The sequence below is a fragment of the Coenobita brevimanus genome, chromosome 97 (assembly GCF_032717465.1).
Source record: "Coenobita brevimanus isolate Jiangsu-jjx chromosome 97, ASM3271746v2, whole genome shotgun sequence".
In the NCBI taxonomy this organism is placed as follows: Eukaryota; Metazoa; Arthropoda; class Malacostraca; order Decapoda; family Coenobitidae; genus Coenobita; species Coenobita brevimanus.
In genome coordinates this window covers 23,381,836-23,393,743 of record NC_137050.1, presented here as the reverse complement: position 1 = coordinate 23,393,743, position 11,908 = coordinate 23,381,836, and the positions used below count along the sequence as shown (strand labels likewise).

Sequence of the window (11,908 nt, the reverse complement as noted above, 5' to 3'; positions counted from 1 at the left end):
TGGTTCAATAAAAAAATCAACAGCAAATGGATACAAGGACCAAGGCATTTCCTATTTCAGCTAGAACTCTTAAGAAGCCCCAATCAGGAGATAACAAGAAAATACCATCAATCAACACTAAGGCGATTTCACTCTCTAACCTTACTGACTACACATCAGAAGTCTCATACCCCCCCCCCCCCGCGCCTGTCTGACATCACAAGTCAAGAAATTTGTGAAAAAAGAAAAAAAGAAAACATGATTGTTCCTGACTGCCCTTCATACACTCAGTGGAGAGATGTATGACGATGATAGCTAAAGCTGCTGCCCATGTTTTTATTCAGGACAGAAGAGATCACTGTACAGTATATGGGATTTGGTGGTCAGCTGAGAACTCAAGGGCAGAAACAAAAGCAAGAAAGACATGATGTCTTTTGTTAATTATGTAAAACTGTGTTGAATATGCACAAACTGGTAATTTCTTGATGTTTTGAATAAAAACATTTAGTGTTATAGTTTTATTGTTTATATCGCCAACTGTAAGTAAGGTAATACTGGCACATTTCAACACAAAACCAAAATAGGTAAGAGTTTATAATCTACATTTTGTGGACTGATTTGAATTTCCAGTACAAAAATGTAACATTTTATCACTAGTAGGTCTTGAAATTATACAAAATTTAATGTTATCCCCAAAACTGACACACCCTAATGGGCATCCTGGTTGTGCAAGAGGCCGAGAGGTACAGTAAGCAACAATAATCGTGTCGTGAAATTTGGTGAAAACATAAGCTAACGGGTTAAGCGTCTGGTACATTTTGCCGTCTGTCATACGGACGGTTCATAATGTTTCACGAGTTACATTTAATCTTCGGACAAAACCGCGACACGACTACTGTTGCTTACTGTACGTAGTGTTCGTTTCCATCGCCCCAGCTCCCACAGGTCACACGCGGGGACAATGGAAATCTTTGTGTGGGAGGAGGGGGAAAAGTTTCAGCCTGTGGTCGTTGCCTTTGATGATCCACAGGTAGGTGTTCAGGCTGATTTCCCTGAGGAAGGTAACTCTCACATCTTGGAATTTATTGCTGCATGTTTTCATTGTCAGCGATAAACTATCACCAGGAAATCTCCCTTGACTGATTCAACTCCTCATACTATGACACAGATCCAACCTGTGAAAGTAGGTGAATTGTACATATGGTTATCCCTGACCATGCTGATGGGGCACATATACAAGCATACCATACAGGATTAATGGATCATGGACGACCCTACTGCCACACATGTCACTGCGAAGTTCATGGCACGGAACAGGTACCTTGACATACTTTGGTTCCTGCGCTCCTCTCCCAACCTGGACCTGCAACCAATTACAGGTTGTGGATAATTTGCTCACAATTTACCATGCTAAAGAAATCATTTACCAGACTTTCAGGGCATTCCAGAAAACAGCTGTGGACGATTGGCATTTATCCAGTACATAGCGTCCAATGAACTATCGTTTTAGCATCAAATTCTTTGTTTGTGACTGCAAGACTGAATATGTGAAGCATTTTGTAGTGTGCTGGCTGTCAGACGCAGATATCCTAAATGACGACCCTCACAGTTTCTTAAGTGCTATAATGAAAGTGCTAATGGACCAGCACTTCATGGCTAACCACAGACTATTCATTAACAATTTCTACACGTCCCTGGTATTGACAAACTATTTACTTCAGCATGGGACAGGATCTTGGGGCACTGTCAAGCCCAACTGGAAGCATTGCCCTGCCTCTCCTGCCAAGACCAAGATGGGAGCTTTACTCACCAAGAAATGTGGTAACATGTTAACCATCCACGGGCATGATAAGCGAAAGGACAACATGCTTACCACAGTTCATAACGGTGATATGCAGCCAACTGAGAAACAGGACTGCAGGGCCATGGAGCGCATGATCAAACCTGATGCCATCAATGACTATAACACAAGCATGCAAGCTCACTGATAAGTTGGATATGCAGACTGGTGCCTTGACCATCTAAAGTGCTGCTGGTGGTACGAGAGGGCACTGCCCTGCTTTCTTGAAATCACTGTGCTCAAGACATTCATAATGTTCAGACAGATTTTTGGCACAGGTCTTTCCCTGTGTGAATCTGAAAAGAAAGTAGTACAATATGTGAGCTGCTTGTACAGAATGAACATGTTCAGCCACCTGCACCAAGGAAACAGTGCTATTTTAATGCCTGATAGGGTTTTCCATTCAGACTAACTCTCATCCCATCGCATAGTGATTTGTGGGTACACACCTACGGGGAAAGCGCTGTACAGGCAGTGCCATGTTTGCATGAACAGATATTGACAGCAGAAAGTATGGAAGAAAACATACTACCAATGCAGCGAGTGCAAAATAGCACTGCAGACTGCGTGTTTCTTCATTTACCACACCGAGGTAAGGTATTCGGCACTATTGTGTGGGAAGGTGTAAATAGAGTAAGTATACTGTAGATTGACTTTATTACACAGAATTACAATATTAGGAAAAGTATGGATATAAGAAAATGACCTCAGGTTACAGTGCAAGTGGTAATAAATTTTACTATAATATAGTGCTATATACTCGGAAATTGGTTGAGTTGATGGTAAACTAGTAATATTTTTGTAGAGTTCCTGAAGTTCAGTAAGAACTTAGCAAAGAAAATGAGTTTTCTACTTAAGAATTTAGAATATAAGGAGAAGTATGGGTATAAGAAACCAAGTTCAGGTGAAAGCAGAAGTGAACTTACGAGTACAAACGTGTTACAATTGCCAGCAATTTATATATCTGAAAAGCCTGTTGAGGAAAGAAATTCGTTAAACTGGTGCTTTGGAAAATAAGTAAGTCAATGGGTGAAAGAAAAAACCTCAGGAAAAACTAAAGTAATTTTATAGGCAACAGAAGGTGTACTTGCTGGAAAGTGAACTGAATATTTGCAGCACGTAATGTGTTATAAATACTGGATTTTTTTCTTCCCTAGCCAGTCCCACACATCACAGTGCACAGTATCATTCTGGAAAGGCCGGAATAACTGGGCAAACAAACTGAGCATGCCACACATACACTGGGTGGTGATTCATTCATGCGGTAGTGCCAAAGGGGCATTGAAGAGGAGTGTCAAGGTCAAGTGGGGCAAGGGGGAGTTTAAGCGGGGAATTCCCATCCATGAGAGGCAGGCATGCAATCTGAGTGCTGCAGTCACAGACTCGCCAGCTTGTACGGACACAACCTTATGCAACCCCCCAGAGCGGCTGCGTTCATCACTCCCCTCCATAATGCCCCCACCTAAAGATTTGGGGTTTCTTACTTTTTCATGTGGAATGGGTTTTAGAAGAAAAAGGTGAACCGTAAGCACACTAAAATTACACAGAACGACTGACGTACATAAAAATATGTACAGATGGATGGCATTTTACTCTCTTATCCTGCAATCAGGAATTAAATTTTAAAAATGTGAATTCGTGGGAGGAATGACTTTTTGGAACCTTATCTTATCCGTTTTAGCAGCAAAATATAAAACCCTTCTCTTGTTCTGAGGACATCTTCATATTTCATCCTGACTAGAGTCTCACGATACTTTTATCAGTGGAGGAAATCATTGACATTCTTCAGAGATGTGACCAAGTGCTGATAGTACTAAGTAGATAATTCTAATATCAAAGACTGGAATCCTGGTGTACTGTAGTTAGTTTCAGTTCTTTCGAGTAAAGCCACCAAAAAAACATAAAAAATTTTTGCTGTTGGCAACACACGGTACTGTATGATATTCCATAACGTCAGAAAATGCACAGGATGCGAGTAAGAGTCATCGTGCAATAACTGTATGTCAGCTTGGAATGAAAATAAAAATATTGTATCTAGAAAATGTTCATGACGCTTCTAGACCCTAGTATGACAATAATTTTTGAAGCCTGTCGAGGTTGTAATGATCAGATTTTTATTGTAAGGCATCTAATGCAACAGGCTAATGAAATGAAAATGCCACTTAGTATGTGTTTTGTGGATTTTGAAAAGGCGTTTGATAGTGTTTCACGTGGAACTATGTTGAAAATTTTGAGATTTTATGGTATACCAGAAAAGTTTGTAAATATTATTAGAAGCCTGCATGAAGGGACTTTTTGTAAGGTAATGGTGGGTGGTTCTTTGAGTGATCCATTTCAAGTTAGGTCAGGAGTGATTCAAGGAGGAGTTCTTTCTCCATTGCTGTTTGTTTTGGTTATGGATTATGTTATGAGAAAGGTTGTAAGGAGAACAGGTGCAGGAATTAACTGGAAAGAAAATAAGAAGCTGATGGATTTGGACTATGCTGATGATATTGTACTGATCTGCGGAAGTATTTACGAGATGCAGAGGGTGCTTGATTGTCTGGTGGAGGAAGGAGAAAAAGTGGGATTGGTAATAAATTGTGGAAAAACTGAAATTATTAATAGGAACGTGGAGAACCAAATCGATTGTGTAATTGGGAATAATGTGGTGAAGAATGTAAAAAACTTTAAATATCTGGGAACGATTGTATCATCTAATGGATCATTAAACAATGAAATTGAGGAGAGGATTAGACAGGCTTGGCGAGCTGTTGGAATGTTGAAATCTGTTTGGAATAATAATATGCTTTCGGTACATACTAAAGTGAACATTTACAAGTCCATGGTTAGACCAATTTTAATTTATGGGCATGAGTCATGGTACAGTACAATTGCAACAGATAAAAAACTATTAGGATTTGAGAATAAAATACTGAGAAGGATTCTTGGGGTAAAGTGGCAAGACAGAGTTCCAAATGAAAGAATAATGGATATTACGAGCGTAGAACCAGTTAATGAATATGTGAGACTGTCTCGCTGGAAGTGGCTGGGGCACATATACAGAAAAAAAGGCAGTTTAATACAGGATGTGCCAGCGTGGACTGCTAGAGGAAGAAGAGGTAGAGGTAGCCCGAGGGAAACCTGGTTGAGGACAATGAAAAGAGAAACAGGAGAGGAGTGTTGGTGAGACCTGAAGGAGATGGCAAGAGACAAATATTGGTGGAGAGAGTTCATCGAGGCCCTATGCATCCCATGGGGTGCCACAGGAAATGACTGATTGATTGATTGATTGTTCTGATGTAATATGTCTGACCTACAGACATGTTCAGTTACATCTAACAAGTATTTCATAAATGACCACTATATTTTTGGCGCTAGCCTGCACCTTGGCGCACTCATATATAGGAATACGTTTGATGATGCCTTTGCCTAGAGGTTGTTGTTGCTGTTGATCAACCACAGTCTATCGGCAGAGCAGATCCATCAACTAGAGGCAAACAACCACCCCTGCATGGTTATCACGCGCAGTGAACCAATGTTCCCTTGCGGCTGACAACGCCACACCACAGCGGACCACGGGGAATAGTGTCGAGGATAGGTTCCTGGATGGACGCCGCACTCACGTCTCTCCACCCAGTTAACAAGGACACCGTAGCAGGTGCCACATCACTCCGTAATTTAGTTATATGGTTACCACCCAGCGTTGTAAATGGTTTTCTGGGTTACAGGAAATCATTAGGCTTGTCACTCAGTGTAGAGTCATCTGAAATGTAAAGAAGAGTAATAAAAAGTGATCAGAAGGACAGAATGCAGTAGGAAGAGGGGAGGGGAGACACAGGGGTAAAATGAGAAAGGGGAAGGAAGAAGTAGGCAGCATTACATTAAGTGAATGGATGATGGTTGCCACCACCTACCACCATGCCCAAAGGAAAAGAAGTGTAAGAGCACCTAAGGGATAAAAGGCCCCTCTGTCTATTGTTTACGTTGTGTGAGTCCTGGCGGCCGCGAGAGGTAAAAGAGGCAAAGCATTGTCCAGATCCCACCAAAGGTTACCAAATACTCCACGATTAAGGTAAGAGTTCCTGCTGCCTTGTTGATTCTGTCTGGCGTTTTGTTTTCTACTCTGATTATTAACACTTCTGGGATTAGCAATGTATGTCATTAGTCCTATGTATATTCAGGGTAAGAATGCCTTCCACGATGGTAATCAGTTTCTTAATTGTCTACAACTTCATTTTATTTATAGTGTTTTAACTCACACCATTGCAGGAATAATTTAAGAAGTTTTGTTTTTGACCATCATGTGGTGGAGATCGAAATATGCATTGAAGTATAATTCCTAATAGATAGCGGAAACTGTCTGTACGAGTACGGAGAATGGTGAGAATGTGGCCCGTTGCAGTGTTGTGAACTACATGCTAATTGGATGAGGCTTAGCTGAGTTGCTTATGGAGGTGGTTATGATTTGGATGAAGCTTAGCTGAGTTTCGGATGGAGGAATGGGTATGTGCCCTTGAAAACCTCATGTCACAGCGCCCGACCGTGGACACGTGCAGAAAAGTTTCAGCTTATATTATCAAACAACAACTGTTTGTCAGTCCTTGCAAAACAACTTCATTAGTATATAAAAGGCTGACACAAGCAAAAACAATACAAGCTAAGTATATAACAGAGTAATAAACCCAGTGTCGCTCAACTGAAATCTGCTTGGCGCAGTTTACAGTACGGTATACCTTTACTCGATATTTTCATTGTTTCTCCCTTCTCGCTTCTCCCTTTCCTTCAGTCATTCCTTTCCTTCTGCTCTCCCCTCTCTACATCCCGTTCGTCCTCTCTCACACCTAAAATCTAGTTCACTATCCATTCCTCCTGCCCTCTCATCCATCCTGCCACCAAAGTTATACAAGGTTTAAACTCACTGCATCAAAAGACATTGAAATCTGTTCACCCCATTCATCCCACTCCCTACAGCCTTTTTCCCCTCTTCTCACAGATCTTCCCAACTCTCCACAAACCCTTTCGGTCCTCTCCACATACCCCATCACCTCTTTCCACCCAACTCCTTACCCTTCTTCACACGCCCCTTTACCTCTCTAAACACACTTTTTCACTCCTCTACACATACCTGTTCACCTCTCTCAACCCAACTCTTCTCCCTTCTCCACACACCCCTTTACCTCTTTCCACACATCCTTTCACCTCTCTCCACATACCCCTCCAGCCTTTTGCACAAACCCCATCACATTTGTGCATATACCCAGTCACCCTTCTCCATATACCTCTTCATTTCTCTCTCCATGTAAACCTTCATTCCTCTCCACACACTTTTTATTCCTCTGCACACCTCTTCATCCATCCCCTTTCATCCTTCATTCTTCTACTCCTGCCACTCCCCCTCTGCTTCTTTTCCTCCCCTGTTACCCTTTCCCCTTAACCCCTTCTGCTCTCCCCTTTCACTCTCGTCCGTTCCGGCCGATGCTCTCTGTCCCTTCATATTGATTTTTTTTTTTTTTTATGCTGCGATGATCAAGATTTCCATTTTTCAAAACCTTTTGACGTTCTGAACCTCGACAGGTCTCCCTGCCATCACTTGGAACTCACCGATTCTTTCCAGTACTTCCTGTTTTCCTATGGCACGCCCTGGTTTTCTGAGTATTTCTGGCTCAGGGGCACTCACTGGATCCATATGGTACGCCTTGGCTCCCTCTGACACTCCTTGGCTACTACTGGCACTCCCTGGTTTTTCTTGGTGTGTTCTAGCTCCCTGTGAAACTCTATGGCCCCATGTAGCAATCCCTAGCTTTATAGCATTTCCTGGCTATGAAACTCTGATACTCAATGGCATCCAGTGGCTCTCTTTGGAAATCTGATTTCCTATGGCACATATTGGTTCTCTATGGTACTTCCTGACTCCCTATGACACTCCCTGACTTCCTATAGCACTACCTTTCTCCTACTGACACTTCTCGGCTCTGTATGGTGCTTCCTATCTCTCTATACCGCGCTGGACAGCTTAAAATCATTCCCGGACGGCCACTCAAGTTTCAATTTCCGTGTCTACTGATGGGAGAATTGTGCCAGACAGAAATCATCCTCTCTTCCTCACCCTCCGTCATTGCTTTGTTTGTTTATTGTCTTTTGTCCTCGACACATATCATGCTTTATCTGGTTACGGGGTATTCCTAACGCTTCTTCCTCAGCAATATGTTTTTGCATTTTACTACTCTATAATCCTCTTGTATGTTCCTGATGCAAACTATGAACATCTTAAGAACAAAAATAAAATAAGAGAAGAATCTTCCAGCCATGCTGTATATATAACTGGATATACATGTATTTTACACTTCATTTCACTGTACGAACCTATTTATAAAGTGTTCTCTAGACATTCTTAAAAACCAGACTGCATATAAGTGGACAGGCAGGTATTTCTATATCGCTCTGCAATGTTTTATAAGTACAAAAGTTTTAAGGATTCATCCTTAGCAGCAATCCTGATGATCTGACTTAACATCTTCAGTAGAGTGACGTCTTATGTCTGTTTGTACAGAGAAACACTAAGTGCACAACAGGGGCCCAGTTTACCCGACTTTTCGCCAAAGCTGGCCCCTTCAGGAATAACACACATAGCCGACAGTTAGCGTCTTAAATAGGCCATACAGTGACGTGGAATTGAAAACAGCAGTCGGAAGGTATAAGAAAAGTTTGACTAAAGAACCCATCATTTTGACTCATGTTGCTACAGGCAGATATATGAGCTGATTTGTAACATCTTTGTTTAACACTGTTGTTTACATGCCTCAAGATTTTTACATCATTCCACTTCATTCCGTGACCCGTGTCTAATCTGTACTTTACCATGGCATTATTCAGATTAAAGTTTTTCGTAACAGATTTGTGTTCCTTGAGTCTCCGTTTCAATCCTCGAAATGTCTTACCAAAATAAACCTATTTATTGAAGACGGCAATCAAGAACGTTTCCAACCCCTTCAGTCCACGCGTCTATTCAAAACTTAATAATATCGTTTGGCAGGAGAAAGAATAGAAGACAAAAAGAGGTCATTGTACTGATGGGATTTCATGTATTTGTGGTATAACAGAAATATAACGTATATCTCAATTCCGTGATTGGAAAGGAAAGCCGAGTAAGGTCTTACCCTAACTATATGGTATGATGAGGGAATCACAGACCTCAGCTTAACCACTCCACCACGATTACATTTTTTTTTTTAAGCTATGGGGAAACGTTTCGAACTCAAGTTGTAAGACAGAGCCTTTATTAAACCCTGGACTACTAGAGGCCCATCTTATGTTGAATAAAATCGACTGCTGCTAAGGGGGGAGGGGGGAAGTGGTGTGTTCCTGTTAAATTTTTTTTTTTTTCCTTAATCATCCAGTTGGTGTATTTTCAGCATTACTTTTTCACGTTCTTTATCTTGTATCGTGTATCTGCACTGTACTGAACACTGAAGCGTGGAGAGAATACAAGGGTCTGGGTAACGTTTGATCTTGGAGGGAAACAAGCTTTATCCCTTGAATCAGATAACGTAATAAATTAGTTTATTCATGCTTCTTGTCATTCAGTTTTATTCAGATCAAGACGCACTTTCAAGACTAAAAAGGTTAAATAAAGCCCTCATCAACCTCTTTACTATTAAGGGACTCTCCAGAAGGTGAACAAAGTAGTTTCATAGTAGCATAAAGTAAAAATATCGTCCTTGGGATGAGGGGTTAAAGCCGACCTTTACTACCCTCATAAAAATTGACTGAAAGCATCATTATCGAGGGCCTGTAAAATTGCCAAGTACCTTACATTATTGGACTCTAAAGATCTAGTGGCGAATCCATTTTTTTTTTTTTTTTTTATGGAAGAGAAACAAATTTTTCTTTCTTTCCCACTCCAATCATGCTCTTATAGTCTGTATTAGAATTAAACCTCTGTGCATGCAAAATCACTGTTCAATATACTGCCATACGCAACAGAACATCATCAGAAGGTTGAAATTTATACGATCAAGAGTTTTAAGACATGAATTTCTGTGCATCATTTAATAATTCTCTATATTTACTGAAGAAAATAAAATACCATATTAATCTAGGACGGATCATTACTCCTGGAACCTCCACCCCTCTGGATCTTCCGCTGATACTGTTTACCATTGCCAGACGCCATGTATCCCAAACGGGGTGGTCAAGGGCTTAGAGTTAATTGTTTTACAGGGAGGGGCACTAATCCTCCACCAACCCCACTTGACACGTAGGGATGCCAACAGCATCTGGTGTTCCCAGGCGGTCACCCATCCAAGTACTAACCAGACCCAACGTTGCTTAACTTCGCTGATCGGACGGGAAGCGGTGTACTCAACGCCTGCAGATAATTCTTGCTCTCTTTCCACTCCCCCACCCCCTCCGACCTTACTGTTAATGGAAATGTCTTTTGATGTCCCTCGAAGTATCATTTTTATTAACTCACAGACTCTGATTTCTGCAGGAACATCGTTTTCTTCAGATTCTCCAATTTCAAAAATAACAGGGCTTTTGGGAATAGTGCAGTGAGGTACTGCTGGCTCAGTAATCACTTTAATTCCACATTCCACAGTATGATGTCTGAGTAGAAGTTATTTGCTGCCTCTACACGATTTTATTCAGGCTTAGGCTGTTTTTTTTTTTTTTTTTTAGGTATGGGGGTGTAGAATACAGCCTTCATTACTTCCCCGCCTTCTAGGGCCAGGGGGCTCTCTTACACTGAATAAATTGCCTGTCAGCAGCAAGGAATAGTACCATATTACATCGACGGGGTGAAAGAGTTTATGGCTTAGTGGTGGGCAGGTCCATTATGAAGTCTACATTACATTTGTATCCACATCTCGTAGATCAACATATAAAATGCAAATGTATAAAACACTCAAGGTGTTTGAAGACTTTGAACTGCATGTTTCGAAAAAGCTGACTGAATCTTTTAGGGCATTTTCACATCAGTCCGCATGCTGAGAGAGATAATAGTTTAAAAAATAATAATGAAAAGAACGTCCGCTTAATAATGGCATATTTAGCGATATTGTCATAAAGTCACTGCGGAGGGAACCAAATTTCTTCATCTTCTATAGCAAAGTGAAATCAATATCAATTAATGGATGAAACTGGCGGAGACAACAGGGATTTAACAAACCAGAAAGTGCAATTTTATTTAGGTTGTTTACCAGATGGCAGCTTTGTGTGTGGGGCGGGAGAGACATTTACACTAGGGTTATGGTAATTATTCTCCTGATTCTCGGGTCTGGGGGGAAATAACAGCAATATCAACCGTACCCCTCACCGCCATCAATATGGCCGGTTGCTGTCAGGTTACTGGTTGATGTTCTATGTTTATAGTTTTTAGCTAGAACAACACTATTAAGAATCGAGTTTCGTGGGATAAGTGATTTTAAATTAGTATTTGTTAAGTATCGGCCGTCATTGATTTCCTGTCTTAAATCTTTCTCTTTTTATCTTCATGTTCTTTTCTGTCTGTCTATTCACATATCTGTCTATCTATCAGTCGATCTTCACATATAACTATAATGATTAGTGTAGATTACAGGTGTGACTATAGGAGAATTGTGCTTATGCTCTGTGTATATATATATATATATATATATATATATATATATATATATATATATATATATAGTGTGTGTGTGTGTGTGTGTGTGTGTGTGTGTGTGTGTTTGTGTGTGTGTGATTACAGATTACAGTATACAGTATAAATTTGAAGAGCCTTTATATATATATATATATATATATATATATATACCTAGGCTGCTTCCCCCAAGGAAAGGGAGGTAGCCGAGACAGGACGACACACTCTCCATTTACTCATCCATTTAAACACATTCATTCACATCTTAGCCCCAAAGGGGAGAACGGACAGATCCTCACCGCACCACACCGCACAAGGGTCAACTGCGCAATGCAATCAGTGACATCCGCAGCAGGGCCCGACAGCAGAACTGGTTTACCCCTGCCACATCATAACATACCCATCCCCTTACCCGCACCTGACCAGACTAACTGATCAGACCAAATGCGGGAGAATATCCCCTCAGGGCTGCGTCATCACTTATTTAT

The 11,908-nt window shown here is 41.0% G+C and overlaps 1 pseudogene; it reads right to left on the bottom strand.

The window, feature by feature from the left end:
* Positions 1–10,065: 10,065 nt before the first annotated feature.
* Positions 10,066–10,187, bottom strand: LOC145413887 (5S ribosomal RNA; annotated as a pseudogene).
* Between the last annotated feature and the right edge of the window lie 1,721 nt (positions 10,188–11,908).